Source organism: Nycticebus coucang, chromosome 16, assembly GCF_027406575.1.
Source record: "Nycticebus coucang isolate mNycCou1 chromosome 16, mNycCou1.pri, whole genome shotgun sequence".
In the NCBI taxonomy this organism is placed as follows: domain Eukaryota; kingdom Metazoa; phylum Chordata; class Mammalia; order Primates; family Lorisidae; genus Nycticebus; species Nycticebus coucang.
In genome coordinates, this window is record NC_069795.1 from 963,889 (window position 1) to 982,448 (window position 18,560).

General features: G+C 40.6%; 1 protein-coding gene across 5 annotated transcripts in view; it reads right to left on the reverse strand.

Annotated features, from left to right (window-relative positions):
* The window catches only part of PCBP3 (poly(rC) binding protein 3), a 273,796-nt gene that overhangs the window by 128,565 nt on the left and 126,671 nt on the right, over positions 1 to 18,560 (reverse strand). For 2 of the 5 annotated variants that reach the window (XM_053565886.1, XM_053565889.1), the window contains exon 2: positions 5,136 to 5,171. The exons of the other annotated variants lie outside the window; for them this stretch is intronic. The gene's annotated coding sequence lies outside the window, so the exon portion shown is untranslated. The remainder of the gene's footprint in view (positions 1 to 5,135; positions 5,172 to 18,560) is intronic. 5 annotated transcript variants of the gene reach the window in all.

An 18,560-nucleotide genomic window follows, 5' to 3' on the forward strand; every position in this document is an offset into this window, starting at 1 on the left:
TTTTTGTAGAGATGGGGGCTCCCTATATTTCCAAGGCTGGTCTCAAACTCCTGGTCTCAAGCGATCCTTCATGTATCAGCCTCCCAAAGTCCTGATAGTACAGGTGTGAGTGATTGCTCTTGGCTTGCCTTGTAGCTGTAAACCAGGGGTGTCCAACTTTTCTAAATCTCTGCTGCACATTGGAAGAATAAGGGTTGTCTTGGGCTAAACATTAAATATATAAGCACCAATGAAAGGTGATTAGCAAAAAACTGTTCCTAGTACCACAGATAAACAAAAAAAGTCCTTACAAAATCAGCATGTGGCCTATGGGCCACAGGCTGAACACCCCTGCTTTAAACATTAATTCATGTTTAGATTTACCCACATGCATACAACTTGCTTATAATTCCTTCTTAAATCTTGGACTTTCCAAATAAGACAATTTTCTTTCCTCCTCAAATAGATAATTTAGACATTTTTGTTTGTTTTTAGAGACAGGGTTTCACTTAGTCACCCATGCTGGAGTGTAGTAGCATCATCATAGCTCACAGCTACATCAAACTCCTGGACTCAAGCATTCCTCCTGCCTTAGCCTCCCCAGCAGCTGGGACTACAGGCACCACTATGCCCGGCTAATTTTTATATATATATAAATGTATATATATATATGTATGTATGTATTTATCTTGTAGATTCTGGGTCTTGTTATGTTGCCCAGGGTGGTCTCAAATTCCTAGCCTCAAGTGATCCTCCCACCTCAGCCTCCCAAAGTGCTAGGCCTATAGGCACAAGCCATGGTGTCTGGCACTAAAAATGCTTTTAATAGGCGCAGTGGTACAGGACAGGTGGCACCCTAGCCAGCTGAGTAAGCTGGAGGACCTGCCGCCTTAGCCCTGGCTATGTTGTTGCGGTGGTGGTGCACTGTAGGAGGCTCCAGTGGCCGGATGAGCCAGACAACTGAAACACCAGCACCTTTGGTCTCCCTCCCCTTGCACTGCAGGCTGAACCCCAAACCCCACCTTTTCTAGGCCTGGCCAATTTCATGGCCTGGTCAATTTCATGTAAATTTCCTAGGCCAGAAAGAAAGGGATTGTAGCCATTCATTAACTGAGTTCAGGCCCCATGCTGCTAATTCTGGCTGAACATAACTTTAGAGGATCCAGCTAAATGTAACAATTGAGTTCTGCCTAAATAACCCCAAATTATGAAATATACCCCTGAGCAAAGAGCCCAGAGAGAGGCAGAAAGGGGGAGCAAGAGAGCCCCCCACCCCCCACCCCACTGGGTTCTCTCTGCCAGGGGCTTTGGCGTTTTTGTATTCTTTTTTCCTGTAAATAAATCCTGTCTTACCACTAATCCGTGGTCCATGGATTCATTCTCCGAATCACCAAAACCAAGAACCTACTGAAGGGAAACTCCGGCATCAGCAGTAGCACAAGCCTGTCATCCCAGGTACTTGGAAGGCTGAGGAGGGAGGATTGCTTGAAGCCAGGAGTATCAAGCTATAGTATGCTAATAACTGTGACTCTGAATAGCCACTGTACACCAAACCAACCTGAATGAAGTAGTGAGACTATCTCCAAAAAAAAAAAAAAAAGTTTTTAATAAAGGCCTATAGGCATCAAATTATCTCCATTTTGCTTATAGGAAAATGTGTTTATTATTCTCTTATTCCTGAAAGATATTAATATATTCATCAAGTATGGAATGCTTTTTTAAAGTTATCTCTCAGCCCACTTCTATTGGTGCTATTGAGAGTGGTGTCCACCTTAATGCTCTCCTCTGAAGGTAAGGCCTTTTCACTCTGTTAAAATCTTTTACTCATCTTCAGGGTTCTAGAGTTTCACCAGGGTACATCCAGACATAGATTTCTTTTCATTTCACCTGGTTGGTATTTGCTAGGGTTTGTGAGACTGTCAATTGGTGGTTTTCATCAGTCCTGGAAAACCATTAGCCATTCTCCCTCCAAATACCACATCTGCCCACTTGTCTCTTTCTGGAAAACCAACAAATTCCCTGTTATAACTTATCAATCTTTCTCCAAGTCTCACATCCTCTCTTTCATAGTTTACCTCTCTTTGTTTCTCTGTGCTGTACTCTGGATGTTTATTGTAGTTTATAGTAAAAAGCCACAGGGGAAAGGTGAATATGAAAAGAAGTGATAAAAGGGGGCGTAATCCTAGCACTCTGAGACACTGAGGCAGAAGGATTGCTTGATCCCGGGAGTTTGAGGCTGCAGTCAGCTGTGATCCTCCTGCTGCACTCCAGCCTGGAGGACACAGCAAGGCCCTCTCTCCAAAGGGGGGGGAAAATGAAATTAAGAAAATAATTACACTTATAAAAGCATGGAGAATGACAAAAATACTTAGAAATAAGTTTAATAAAAATGTAACACTTGCATTCTGAAAACTACAAAAGATTTCTGAAAGAAATTACTTAAGAGTCAAGTAAGTATAAAGCTATCCCATGTTCCAGATGGAAAGACTTCTTATTGTTAACATGGCAATTCTGCCCAATTTACCTACAGATTCAAGGTCATCAGTGTAAAATCTGCCTTTATTTCTAGAAATGGGCAGGCCAATCCTAAAATTCTTATAGAAATGCAAAACAAAAAAACACAAAACATCCAAAAACAATCTTCAAAAAGAACAAAGTTGGAGGACTCATCCTTGCCAATTTCAAACCTGTGCCAGTCTTCAGAGTTGAAGACTGTGGCATTGGCGTAAGACTATAACACAGAGATCAACGAATCGGAATTGAGAGTCCAGACTAGGGTGCAAAGACCATTCAATAGGAAAAGAACAGTTTTTGTAGGAAGTGATGCTGTAACAAGCAGATAGCTCCATGCACAAGAATGAATCTGAACCCTGTTTCACACCACATACTAAAGTTAACTGAAAATGAGTGCAAGACCTAAATATAAGACTTACAATAACAAAGTTCTTAGGAGAAAACAATAGGTGTAAATCTTCGTGGCCTGGGATTAGGCAACTATTTCTGACTTTCAGCACAAGCAATAAAAGAAAACATAGATGAATTGGACTTCACAAAATTAAAAACTTTTCTGTGTCAAACAAAGGCATGCACCACCAAGAAAGGGAAAAGACAACCCAGCAAATGGCAAAAAATTTATACCAAGCTTATCTCTGTTTAGTGCCCAGAATATAAAAGAACTCTTACAACTCAACAATAGAAAGAGCAAACTACTCAATTAAAAAATGGGCAAGGAATCTGAAAAGGCATTTTTCCACAGAAGATATACAAATAGCCAATAAGCACATGAAAAGATGTTCAGCATCACTAGTCAACAGGAAAATGACAATCAATACCACAGTGAGACACCACTTCCTACCACAAGGACAGCTATAATATAAAAAACAAACAAAAACCAGAAAACAAGTGTTAGCAAGGATGTGTAGTGACTGGAGTGCTTACGCATTGCTGATTGCTGGTGTGAACGTAAATGTTACAGCATCTTTGAAAAAGTTTGACATTTCCTCAAAAAGTTAAATATACATTTAAAATATGATTCTGAAATTCTACTCCTAGGTTTGTAAAGCCAAGATAAATTACAATATAATACAAGATAAATTACAATACAAAAAATTGCACAGGCACGTTCATAAAGGCATTATTCGTAATAGCCAAAAAGTAGAACAACTCAAATGTCCATCACTTAAAATGGATAAACACAATGTGACCAGTCCATACAATGGGATGTTATTTACCCATAAAAAGGAATAAAAGGAATACAGTCCTGATATATGCTATGACACGAATGAACTTTGAAAATATGCTGAATGAAAGAAGCCAGACATAATAAACCACATAATTACATGATTCCATTAGTACAAAACATCAGAGTAGGCAAATCTATAGAAACAGAAAGCAGATTAGTTGTTGCCAGAGGCAAGCAGAAGGAATTGGGGAGGAGGGGAGCAGGAGGGAGGGAGAGGAGGAGGGCAGAGAAGGAAGAGTGACTACTAAGGAGTATGGGGCTCTAACAGTGACAAAAATGTTCTGAAACTGGAGAAAGTTGTAGAAGCTAGTGAATATACTAAAAACTACCGAATTTTACATTTTAAAATGGTGAATTTTATGGAATAGGAATATGTCAATCTAAATAAAATGGAAATAAAGATTTTTTAAAGATGCCAATTCTCCCCAAATTGATCTACAGATCCAACACTATCCCAATCAAATCTCAGCAGTGTTGTTTTTTTTTTTTAATAGAAACTGACAACTGGTTCTAAAATTTATATGGAAAAGCAAAGGGGTTTATAGGAAAAACAGTTTTGAAAAAGATTCATCCTATTGTTCAAGACTTACCATAAAGCTCCAATAAACAAACATTGGTATCTGTGAAAGGATGGGATACACATATATAAACATAGGGCAAGGAAAGAGAAGAGAGGCTACAAAGAGATCCAAGCACAAACGGCTGACTGAGGACAGAGAAAAGATGACCTATGGAGAAAATAACAGGTCTCTTAATGCTCAAAGAAATGTGTGCTCATGCAGTAAGAATGAGTCGCAACCCGTACCTTGCATCATACATTTTTTTTTAATTAGCTCAAAATGGACTGGAGGGCCAAAGGGTCAAAGACCTACATATAAAAACCAAAATAGTACAATTTCTGGGAGAAAATATACAGTGCAGAATTCTTGGGTAGGACACAGAGAACACAGACAATTAAAGAAAAGATAAATGACCGATTTTACTTCATCAAGATTAAGCACTTCTGTTCTTTTTTAAAAGATATTAAGAAAATAAAAATTAAATCCACAGTCTGGGAGAAAATACTTGGAAAACACATATCTAATAAATGACTGGTATTAAAGAATATAATAAACCCTCACAACTCAACAATAAGAAAATAAACAGTACAACATCTTTTAATGGGCAAAATATTTAAAGGCACATAAGCATACGAAAAAACATTTAGTATCATTTTTCATTAGGAAAACACAAATTAAAACTACAATGAGACACCACTACACATTCACCAGGAAGGATAAAATTTTCACTTGACACATTAAATGCTGACCATTTCTCAAGCAACAGAACTCTCATGCATTGCTTGTGGGAATGCAAACTGGTGCTATTACTTTGGAACACTGGCAATTTCTTACAAAATTAAATATACACTTACCATATGATCTAGAAAAGACCAGTCTTAGGTATTTACCTATGAAAAATAAAAACACACATCCTCATAAAGATGTGTACAAGAAAGTTTATGGCAGATTTATTCATAAACACTAAAACTGTACATCTTCAAACTTCTCTCAATTGGTGAATGTATAAACAACTTGTGGTATATTCATTAATTACATAGCAACATGGATGTATCTCAAAAGCATGATGGGTAAGTGAAGACAACAGACTCAAAATGTGACATACTGTGGAATTCCGTTTACACAGCACTCTGAGAAAGGCAAAACTGCAGTCACAATAAGTAGTCATCATCAGGGGCTCAAGGGGAAGGGGCTAAGGGAATTTGGGGTTGGTGAAAATATACTATGTCATGATTGTGATGACAGTTAATATCTGCATCTGTTCATCAAAACTCATAAAACTGTATCCTTAAAAAGGGTGAATTTTACACTACATAAATTATACTTCAATAAGCTCAATGATAAAAAAAATATATACTAGAAATAATACCAAGTAGGATAAACATTATGAAATCTATACTTAGACACATCATGGCAAAGTCATAACCCATCAAAGACACAGAGAACATTTTCACAGTGAGCAGAGTTCAATAGAAGGAAAAGTCCTTGAAATGAGCATTATTTAGATTGAAAGCTGAAGCTGAAGACAATGGAACAAAAATTTCTGCTCCAACAGAAGTTTCACCACCCAGAACTTTACCCTAGAGGAGTGGGAGCTATTATTATTAATATTTTCTCCATTACTAGGTTTTCAACCTCTCTATGAAACTTTAAAGTAGGTTATTACCATTTATATGTTTATGTTGCCTTGAGAAGACACAAGATGTCATGCTAAATTTGAAACCCATGAACATTTTCAAGCTATATTAAAAGGAAATATTTTTTAAACGCTACTGAAAAATGTGAGATAATTTCTGGTAGTCATAAATAGAAACACACTGGCAGATTTTGGTAGATCGGCAGGCCAAACTTAACCACAGAGAAAGAAATGAGCCACTGAGAAATTCATCACCAAAATAAAAAAGATGGTACTGGCAAAGGTATAACGTAATGAGTCAACACACTAGATTTCCAGAATACAATTCAAAAGTTTCCCTGGGTTTTCAGCATTAAACTTTTACTGTATACTTGAACTAATCTAATGACAGTTTCATGTATATGCATTTAACAAAGACACATCACTACCTCGAACTTGTAAACAAAGCTTTTTCTAAAGAACATGCCACATGTCAGTATTTTTCCATTGAAGTTTAATTTGGAAAGCAGATTTTAGGTAAAGCAATTTCAGAATGACTTAAGTAAAATACTTATTGAACATTATCAAATAAAGAAGGTTTCAGTTAAAAATAGTTTTTTACCAACACCCTGACCATGATGCATTTTAGAAGCAGGAGCATCTGCAGTACAAGCAGAAGAGCAAAACACAGCAAGATGTGAGTACATCTAAACAGGCGGCAAGTATATCAAGGACGAAGAAGGCTGCACAGCATTAAAAATACACCAATAGAGAAAGAAAGTGGCATTCGAGTCAGGAGAGAACAACCAGAAATGAAGTATCGTAAAATTCTTGTGTTCTTTGGAATGTGTCTAGAGATGTGGATTAACTTTGGACACAAACACAAAATTATATAGTGAAAGAGTACAAAAACACACTTGTCTATCAAAAAATGGGAAGAAAAGAGAAAAACGAACAAAGTTGAGCTAAATAGAAAGCCCAGGATAAAAAGAGGTTGATGAATGGGCACACATACACACTTAAAAGAAAAAGGAGTGAGGTCTGAGGTGCACTGTGGACTTGGGGTGAGGGTCGTGTTTCAGTGCAGGTTCAACAACTGTAGCAAAAGAACAGCTTTGGTGAGGTTTGGGGCCCTGACTACGGGAGGGGACAGATGGAAACTCTCTGCACTGCTCTCTCAATTTTGCTACGAACCTAAAACTGCTCTAAAAATATAAAATCTTAAATAAATAAATAAATAGAAGCCCCAAACAAGACTGTAGAAAGGATTCCAAATTATAAGTAATTAAAATAAATGAAAGTAAGCTAAATGTTCTAGTCTTTTAAAGACAAAGATTGTCACAGGGGGATAAAACAAAAATCTATTAGATATCGTTTTAAAAAAATTCACCAAAAATATTCAGATACAGAAATAGTAAAAGGAATAGGAAGAAAAATATATACTAGGCAAATACATCAGATAAAATTTTCTTTAAGACAAAAAGGATTACCAGAAATAGAATATACCACATAAAGATAAAAAGATCCAATTTATTAGTAAGATACTGCAAGAATTTTAAATTTATATGCATCTAGAAACATCTAAAAGTCTCAATATTTTATATAAAGCAGAAATGAACAGAAATAGAAGAAAACTGACAAATCCACAATCATACTGGCAGACTGGAAGACACCTCTCCCAGTGATTGAAACATCAGTTAAAGAAAGTTATCTACAAGGACAGAAAAGACTTAAACAAAATCATCAAGCTTCACTTAAGGCCACACAGAGAATGCTGATTCTCCAACCTGAAGGACACAGTCTGTTCTTACACGCACACTGCATTTATGAGGCTGAACCACACAAGCACCATCCTAAACAAAGTTTAGAGTCAAAGACTGCAACACAGAGATCACTTTGTCCACGATGCAGTGAACTTAGAAACTGAAATATTTTAAAATACTGTATATTCAAATACAAATGTATATTTTTACATAGTAAATACTTTTAAGCTATGTATATTTGTAATTGAGAAATACTTCTAAATAACTCATAAACCAAAAAAACAATCATAGTAGAAATAAGATAACATTTATAAGTTAAAGATAATAAAATATATATCTATATCTGTGCATTGGAACAAGCTGCACTTAGAAATGTATAACTTTAAATGCTTATTTATATCAAAAAAGCTGGTTGTCAATGAGCTAATATTCAATAGAGATTTGAAAAAAAACAGAAACATGAACCCAAAAGCAAAAGGAAGAAAATAACAAGAGAAATAATGAAACAGAAAATTAAGTGTCCCATGGGGGGGAAATCAACATATTAAAAAAAATTAAAATAAATGAACTAATAAAATATTTAACTATGTAAGGACTAGAATAAAACATGAAAGATTTCCTCTTTAATCTGGGTGTAAGAAAAGGCTTTCTAACTATAAATTAAAAATTCACAGAAAGAAAAGAGCAGATAGATAAACTTGACTTTTTAAGAATTAAAAATCTTTGGCACAGCAAAAAGTACCATGAGAAAACATAAAAGACGAATACTAAATGGAAGAAATATTTGCAGCATGTATCGCAGGAAAAAGAAACAACATACCTACTATACTAAAAAATAATATAAATAAATAGATAAATCCTTTTTAAATGTGGGGGGTAGATCAAAAACCCTAAAGAAAAATATGTCAAAGACATGAAAAGAGATATAAAAATCTCTTAAACCCATGAAAAGACATTTTGCTTTGTTCATAGGAAGAGAAATGCAAATTAAAACCACACTGAGTGGCAATGCTCCACCCTCACTTCAGCACAATGAGCAGCTGAAGCACAGCGCCTGTCCGTGGGGCAGTGTGGAGCATGGTAGGCATGGACAGAGATTTGGAAATGACAGCAAAACTACACCTGCACTGCTGTCCAACCCTGCCATCTCGTGTCTATGACTTTCCTGGAAACACTGCAGTTACAAAATACTGTAAACTACTTCAACATCCTAGCTTCATAAAATCCAAATAATGAAGCAGCACCAACCAGGTGGCAGAGAAAGAAAAAGGAAAAACACACTGTGCACAGGTGCAGAGCAACTAAGTGCTGCTGAGTGAAGAGCAGGAGTGCCGAGGCTGCGCACAACCGCGTGGCACTGCAGGTGCACCTCAGAACAGTTAAAATAGCAAATGTCACATGTATTTTAGAATAAAAATAGTAAAAAAGAACATATATAGCAATATCATATACATATATATAATGTAAGAAAAAAGAGAAACTTAGATAACATAAATGTATCTGTTCAGATTTACAACAACACAGGAAGAATAAACAAAAACCGAAACAATGTGTCTGCCTACTGTGTGCTGTTGGTAAATGTGCATGTTTGACAAATGGCTACTGGGTGTGAGGGGGAAGACCTGGTTTGTGTGTTTGCCAATTTCCTTCCATGGGCAAATCCTCCCACCACGGGTGATTTCACACTGCCAGCGTGACACCACTAAGCACACAGCTGGGAAGAGACATGCAGATGAGGTTCAGGAGCGGGTGAGAGACAAGCTGAGAGCGTCACTGTCACACGCAAGGCGTGGGGCCACCTGACAGCATCACTGTCAGACGTGAGGGGTGGGGACCATGGGAAGAGACAGGATCTGGTGGGGCTGATGTGTTACACATGCACGTATATGTGTACATTTATACACACACGTACACGTATGTTTGTGTGTATGTATGCATGTACTGTCCAGTTCTGATTACTGACAGGGTTAGAAACAAAGATAATGCCCACAGCAACTAAGCATGCCCAGCACCCAGAGCGTGGTCTTTAATAACATTCCACTCCATAGGAACCTGGGCCCTTCAAAGAAATGGCTGATGCTTGGGCTGGGTATGTTAGGTACAAGATGAGCCTGAAACATAAGACAAAAAAGGAAATATTTTTTAAAACTAGGGGACAGGGTGTGGGGGAAAGGAAGTCATTGGGGGTCAGCAGAAAAAGCTCCCAAGGTGAGCACCAGATCTTTGGGGGTAGTGAGGAATGACACACAAGGACCATGTGGAATTAAAAACAAGAATCCATGAAATGAAGCTGATAATAAGTAGACATATGGGGACGAGGAGAAGGATGCTCACAAGGACAGACCTGGGAATGCACCAGTGACCTGCACAGACAGAAGAGAAAGCCCAGGGGAAGCTTGTGAGGGGCAGAACACCGGTTCGCCTGGGGATGTCATCCCACAGACAGCTTATTCACTGCAGAGCCAGGAGGAGGCAGACACTCCACACCCACAGCCTTGCCCCAGTCTTCCAGGCAAGGCCCCAAGGTGCCACTCCCGCAGGCAGGTGCTAAGAGTGCACATCAGTTCCTCATGAGGAGTCACCAGATAAACTCGATAGGAGACTTCTGTTTTTTAAGAGAGACTATGTTCTTGAAAATGTCAGCATCCTGGAAGCAAAAGAAAGGTTGTGGAAGGTTCCAGACTGACAGAGCCCATAGATATGTGACAGCTGGGCGTGGCACCAAAGCTGGATCAGACCTGGCACTGGAGGGAAACAGTGCTGGTGAGGCATCCCTAGGGACACAGCTGGTGGATGTGTCTTGAGAGCAGATAGCAGTGGTGTGGCCGGGAACAGCACCTCTCCCACTCCAAATCCACCCTCCCAACTCCCCAGAGACCAACATCCCTGCTCTCTCTTCGGTTCTTCAAATTTAAGGTTTTTCTGTCCCAGCTACTCCCTTTTCAGGTTGTAAACATTCAAATAGCTCCTATTACTAAGTCCACCAAAACAGCCCTCTGTTAGACCCTGGAAGGGGACATCTTACAACTTAACAGGGATGAAGTGAGGGGCCGAGTGCACAGGTTCTGGAACCCGGGAACTATGGGTACAAATCTTTTCTCCAGTGTTGACATGTCTTGGCTTTAGTATCTTTTTTTTTGTAGAAACAGAGTCTCACTTTATCACCCTCGGTAGAGTACCATGGCATCACGCAGCTCACAGCAACCTCCAACTCCTGGGCTCAGGCGATTCTCTTGCCTCAGCCTCCCGAGTAGCTGGGACTAGTACCTTTACTGATGCACATGGATCCTCAGAGACCCTTGGAGAACCATGAGGCCTGAGTGAGGCACTTTGCCTGGAACACAGAAACACAGAAGCAAGTCCTACTATGGCCATGCACATGTACCCAGGCAGACTCCACTGGCCCTGCTCCCTTGGCAGAAGCCAGATGGCCTATGCGGCCCCCAGCTCCACCCATTGGGGGAGGCAGAGCACCCTTGGCTGGGTCATGGCCCAGGAGTGGAGCTGGAAGCAAAATACAGACTCGGAACCAGAACTGGAATCTGACAGCTCAGTCGGGCTGCTACCAGATTCTCGTCCCATTATTGCTACTCCTACTTTGTCAAATTAATCTCAGGGGATGAGAGAATAGCTGTCCCCCTCAGCTGCCAGGCACATAGCAAGGCTCAGAGGGTCTGGTCTCCAGTTTGTTGTGAGCAGGAGGCAGGCAGCATGGTAAGGGTACAGGCCTGCACGACCATCCCCACTGAAGCTGTCTCCTGGCTTAGGTCTCCAGGGTGTGTCACACCCAAGGGCAGGGCAGGTCTCCACCACACGAATCCCACACAATCTGTGGTGGCAAAGGGCTGAGTACTCAGTAGAATGGAGTGCGCTAATAAGTGCCACCAGGGCTTTGGAGGAATAAAGGGAGCCCTGAGACAAGCAGAAGACCACAGGTGAAGTGGGAGGTGCTCACCAGGAAACAAAAGTGCCCTCCGCCCCTGTGACCACTATGGATCCTCCTCAGGGTCAGAAGATGGCTGAGGGAGGGGCACAGCCCCCCTCCTCCGGCCACACTGGGCAGTCTGAAGCAAGTGGGTGGTACGCTTGGTAGTAAAAGCAGCAGGCAGTGCTGGACCCACTGGTCTGCATGTGCACATGGAGGAGGCTGCTCCCCACTCTGCTTCCATCCCCGGCTGGCACGGGGCAGCCACAGTGGCTGTCCAGATCCATCACCATCTCTGCGTGGGGCCACCAGACAGCCTGGCAACATAGCAGCAGGGAAGAGATGAGTCATGGTGAAGAATGATCATCCCTCACACCAGGCTACAATCTGATCCACACCTCCAGAAGGACAGTTCTCTCCATAATCCCTGGCAGGGGGGAAAGGCCCAGAAAGAGTACTGCCCACCATGAAAGAGGAAGCCATGAAGAGGAAGGGAAAAAAGGCTGGTACCTAAGGCCTTCTGGGCCCCAGGGGCAGTTGTTGGATCTCCCTCTGAAGGTGAGCTGTGCCCATCCTGAAACAGCCCTGAGACCAGTGAGGCTACAGAGCTGCTGGGAGCCAGAGAGGGACAGAGTTGAGCCACCACTGGGCAGATGGCAGCCTCAGTGGCCACTTATGTCACTGTTCTTTGATAGCATTGGAAGAGAGCACTTTATCACCCTTGGTAGAGTACCATGGCATCACCACAGCTTCCCCCAGCAAGCTGGGTCTTCCCAGCTCTCATGGTGAAGGAGGCCTGATCCTCACATCACCACAGGAACACCCACAGATGCTGGATAGATGAGACGCTGCAGAGATGTTAGGAGAATCAGCTGGCCCCAGATCCAACCCTGTGGCCTGAAGCTCCCTCCAGGACCAAGTGCTGGCTGGGCTTCAACGTCCGAGAACACCATGTTGGGGCCACATCTGCCTTTCAAACAATACCAATGCTCCCGTGAGTTTGTCTCACTCTGAAGTGATCCAAGTCCCCTCTCAGTTCTCTTCTGGTCACTCTTCAGTGCCTCTTGGGCCCTCGCCCTTGCCTACAGCAGACAGAGAGCTCTTCCCCAAATCCCTTCTCATTTCCCTGCAACCACAGGGCTCTGGCTGAGCAGCGCTGCACTGCTGAGGAGGCACTGTTCAGTCTCCTCTGCACGGAGTGCACGGCCTCCAGCTGTAGACAGTCCTGGAGCCCCCGACACAGGGCAGCATAAGTGGGCCTTCAAACAATTGAGGTGAAGTTGCCTCTGTTCCACTCCCCACAGGCCATTGAGCATGTAGGAGACAAATGAGCACCTTACAACATAGCAAGAGACAGAAACCACTCACGGGACTGGCACCATGACAGCCCTGGGCAGGGCCTCACAGAACCAACCCCTTCAACCTCAGCACAGTGGCACTAAGAGAAACCAGCCTGACTTCATCAGAGCCAGTGGGTCTTGAAGCTGTTTCAGAACTTAGCTGTCCCCAGGCGTCCAACTGTTACTCTCCACACAGGACCCCCAGTGCCTCTCAGCACCAAGCTGGATTTCTACACCCCAGTGGTGCTCTCCCTGGGCCTCATGCAGAATCTCGCCTGGGCCCCAAAACTCTAGGCTCTCTTCCTTACCTGCTGCGCCTCCACCTCCCCAGGGCCACCCAGCATAAAATCACAGACTCCATCTGGTCACCTTCCACTGCTCAGTCCATACCTCATGACCCCATGATAGTCTGGGGCTTGCTCTCAGTTAGTCCCCTCTCTAGTGCCCAAGCCCCACGGCCACCTGCCCTGGCCCACTGTCACCGGGCTCCCTCTAAGATAACTGCAGCCCCAGAGGGTTTTCAGCCCTTCTCTGATCCCTGCAGGCCAAACCTGATGCCTTAAAAGTAGAAATGCAATAATGAATGGCAGTCCTCCCAGATGGGGAAAAATAAAACACCTAGAAAGTTCAATGTTTTGAATTAAGGAATAAAGACCTGACTGACAAGCATTTAGTACATATCAAAACCAATAGAATACAGTTTAAAGTGTCTTAGAAAAATATCGAAAGCCAAAATGCATTAGTTAGGAAAAAAATCCCAAAAATACCCAAGGGAAGCATTCAAGAAAAATAATAGCATTAACCTAAAGGAAGAAAAAAAATCATAACGTGCATTAAAATGAAAAACTAATGAAATAGTAAACCATAATCAATATAACTGAAAGCTATTTTTGGAAATAAAACTGAGATATTTGACACATCTGACTAAAAAGCTAAAATGAGCATTAGATATAAAGGGAGCAAATAAGACTACAAGCTGTGAGAGCGTAACATGCACATTTTTACACATATACCTGAAAACTTATCTAAAATGGACTATTTTTCTAAGGGAAAAGAAAGGATATGTAAGAAAATGTGTATGAAAGTAATACCCATGGCAGGAATTGTACATAGACAGGCAGAAATCTGAGGTTTAATATAGAAATTCAACCAAATAGTGGACCAACGGTATTTTCTTTTTAAAATAAAGTATAGTAAAATTTGTTACTTAAATAAAGGACAGAAAAACAAGATTTTCAAATCATGCCATGAAAGCAAACTACTATTTACATTAATTAACATCAAACTCATAAAAATTAGACAAAAAGAATCTTACAGAACAGTATCGCCGTAACCGGAATCCTCACACAGTATCCCCATATCAACCAGAAACACGACCTTCATAATAACCCTCACCCAGTATTCACAGGAATTGTTCTCTCACAGTTACCCCACCCTATGCTAACCTCAACTCCAGGTCTATCCCTCTTGTTAGCCCTTACTTAGTCTGAGTAAATACTAGCAGATTGCAACAGTGTTTAAAAGTGTCAATAAGACCTAACAGAATTTATTCCAAGAATCTCAACAGAATTCACTACATTAAGAGATTAAAGGAGAAATCATGTAACCGTGATCACATTTAGTAAAATGCAACTTTCACATTCAATTTTAAAAACCAAACAAGTTACTAAGTTCCTAGTTTTACAAGGAAGCTTCTGTGGATTAATTAAGAATATTTATCTGACAGCCACAGCAAGCAGAGTGCATCAAATCAGGAACAAGTCAAATTTCAACTGAAATCCCTCTCAGAAATAAAAGCATTTTAACACATGCCAACCTGCAAATACATAGAAAATGATAGTCTTCCTATATACTGCTAAGCATTCTATAAATGCAATAGAAAAAAATTCTGATTGCAATAATCGAATAACACTAATTAGTTGTAAAAGAGTTCAAAAGAAAAATCCTACAGCAAGAAAGCTATAAAATGTAACTGCAGGTTAATAAAGGAATACCTGGGAAGAGAGAAGGACTTTCCATATCAGAAACTGAATGCTGTTAAAATATCAGCTGTTTAAAATTTAAATTATGGATTTGATCCATTTAGAACAAAATCTCAATATGAATAACTTTTTAACTTGAAAATCAATCTAAAGTTCATCTAGAAAGTGGGTAGCCAAGAATAGCCAGAATATTTTTTTAAATAATGGGCTTCTTTATCAGATAAGTAAATATATCATAAAACTAAAATAATTAAAACACCCAGTGCGATGGCTCATGACTATAATCCTAGCATTCTGGGAGGCTGAGGCAGGTGGATTGCTTGAGCTCAGGAATTCAAGACTGGCCTGAACAAAAGCAAGATCATCTCTACTAAAAATAAGAAAAAATATCCGGGCATGATGGCATGTGTCTGTAGTCCCAGCTATTCAGGAGGCTGAGGCAAGAGGATCGCTTGAGCCCAGGAATTGAAGGTTGCTGTGAGCTATGATGCCACAGCTCTCCACTGAGGGTGACAAAATGAGACTCTGTCTCAAAAAAAAAAAAAAAATGAAACAGTTGTACCAGAACAAGACCAGATTAGAGAATTCAAAAGCAAACAGTAAAATACACAATATTTTCACTTATTGGTACATATATAAGACAAAAATCACAGCACAAATCATCAGGAAAATGGAGTTTCTTTTTTTTTTTTTTTTTTATAGAGACAGAGTCTCACTTTATGGCCCTTGGTAGAGTGCCGTGGCATCACACAGCTCACAGCAACCTCCAGCTCCTGGGCTTAAGTGATTCTCTTGCCTCAGCCTCCCGAGTAGCTGGGACTACAGGTGCCCGCCACAACACCCGGCTATTTTTTTGTTGCAGTTTGGCCGAGGCTGGGTTTGAACCCACCACCCTCGGCATATGGGGCCGGCGCCCTACTCACTAAGCCACAGGCGCTGCCCAGGAAGATGGAGTTTCTAATGAATGGTATTTTCAAAACTTATAAGAAAAAATAACATCTTCACCCCTACTAATATACATCTAACTAAATCCCAAGTGAATTATACAAGTAAATATAAAAAACAAAACACAAAGGAAAATAGAAGTGAGTACTCATATTTCAGGATGGGAGAGGTTTTTCTAAATATAGGCACAATAGAAGATGACTTCACAAAGGGAAATACTGATGTAACTGCCTCCAATGCTACAGATCAGACGAGATGTTCAACTCCACTGGGGAAAATATCTACCAAACGTTAACAGCGTGGTGTTTCAACAAAGCAGGAACTTTTATGAGTAAGGAGGCTGAACTCTTATTGAAAGGCCAGATATGCATGTGTACAGGCAATGTCTGGCTTACAAACAAGACAGGCTATGTAGGTTTGTTCTTAAGTTGAATCTGTATCTAAGTTGGAACAGGTACATTTACCTATTACCTGTAATAGCCTCCATTTGTAAGTGTAAGTGATCTGTCCATTGGATTTTTGTAACTTGGGAATGCCTGTATTATGTTCTCCTACATTTCAAGATGCTCTCTGGGCTACAGTAGCCTGGGCTCTCTGCTTCAAACCACTGTTCCTGAGCTCAGTCTGGAAGTCATACTGCACCTCCACACGGCACCACACTGACCCAGGAGCTCCAGGAGTGTGAACGTGGCCTGATGTGGGGGCTGCTGTGGGTTAATGAACCAGGATGCTCACCTCCCTGCTACAGATGGTATCAAAAGTAGGGGAAAATAAGCAAAAAGGGAATGATCCAATAAACGATACATCCATACAGTGGACACTATGCAACCTTCTAAACATGATGTTTTCAAACTAGGTACAGTGGAGCATTGTACAAAATACTATTCAGTTAAACAGCAGCCCGTGCAAGTATGTCCATTTCAATTCCTGGCACAGTGTGGAACAAAATGGCCATAGCCCCTGGGCACAGGGCAGTCAGAGGTCAGGGATCCTGGTGCAGTGGAGAGGTCAAGTCCACAGGGGAAAACCAGATGGCCAGTGTGACAGAGATCTGCCCTAGCAGGAGCAGAGACAGGAAGGGGGGCTAGAGGGCTTGAGTCTCATAATTTTTAAATAAAACAGTATTTTTGATATAACCTGTCAATTTTCATTTTTAATACAATTATAAATGTATAGTTTCAGAAATCAAATAATTCTACAAAGCTTATAACAAAAAACAGTGGCCCCTGGCCCTCTCCCCCTACCTCTTGCCTCCACACCACAACCTTTCCCTCAGCTCTTTTATCCTCTTTTACTATTTATCTTCAATTCCTTCTTCCTTTCTTCTTTCTTTCTCTTTCTTTTGAGACTCTGTCTCTGTCACCATGGGTAGAGTGCTTTGGTATTACCTTAGGTAACTGCAATCTCAAATTCCTGGGCTCAAGCAGTCTTCCTGCCTCAGCCTTCTGAGTAGCTGGGACTACAGGCACTGCCACAACGCTTGGCTAATTTTTCTATTTTTAATAAAGTTGGGGTTTCACTCTTGTTCAGGCTGGCCTCAAACTCCTGAGCTCAAGGGATCCTCCTACCTCAGCTTCCCAGAGTGCTGGGATTGCAGGGATGAGCCATCGCACTGGCCTATTTATCTCCAATTTCTAATTGCCAAGTTTGTAATACTACTCTTGTTTTGATAATTTTGTGTATCGCCTGTTAACTTCCTACTATAAAAGATGGGAATTGACTCTTCTAAGCCTCCCAACCCCAGAAGGATCCCCCTGGTGTGGCCACACGACTGCCACTCCCCTCTGTTATTAGACAAAGAAGGGTCCGGCTGCCTGTCACTATCAGTCAATTTGTAGAGACAGGATAGGTCTATCAAACTTTGTCAGAAGGCTGGAGATTTTGGAGAACAAAGTAGTCTCTTTTTTTTTTTTTTTTTTTTTTGTGGTTTTTGGCCGGGGCTGGGTTTGAACCCGCCACCTCCGGCATATGGGACCGGCGCCCTACTCCTTGAGCCACAGGCGCCGCCCACAAAGTAGTCTCTTTAAGACTATTCTGTTTTTTTTTATTTTTTAAATTTTAGTTTTAAACATAATGGTTTATAGTAAAGATTATAATAACCTTTATTTTAAATAATAATCAGCACAATTTAGTGATAATTTATTATAATATTTTTAATTTAAAAATTTTCAAATTGGGCGGCGCCTGTGGCTCAAGCCGGTAGGGCGCCGGTCCCATATGCCGGAGGTGGCGGGTTCAAACCCAGCCCCGGCCAAATTAAAAAAAAAAAAAAAAAAAAAAAAAATTTTCAAATTAATCTTTTTAAAGACCACAATAACATTTATTTTAAATAATAAGTAGTACAACTCAGAGATAATTTATTAAACATTTTTAATTTAAAAGTTAATTTTTAAATTATTTAATATGAGTATTTTTAGGGTAGGAATTAAATTTATAATATAGTAAGAATGGGAGACTGGAGGTGAAGATGTGTCATGTCTACCGCAGCCTGACAGACTGGATCTTATTTTTATTATGTGTTTTTATTTTTCACTTCTATTATTATATCTATGAAATAGATTTTAAATGGAAATAATTAGTATGATTTATTGTATTTGTCCTGGGATTGAACTTATTCAGACAAGGGATAGTTTTAATGTTATATTGGGAATAATATGTAGTACAGTTAATAAAAGACAATAAGGGGTACATTGAATATAATAATAAAGA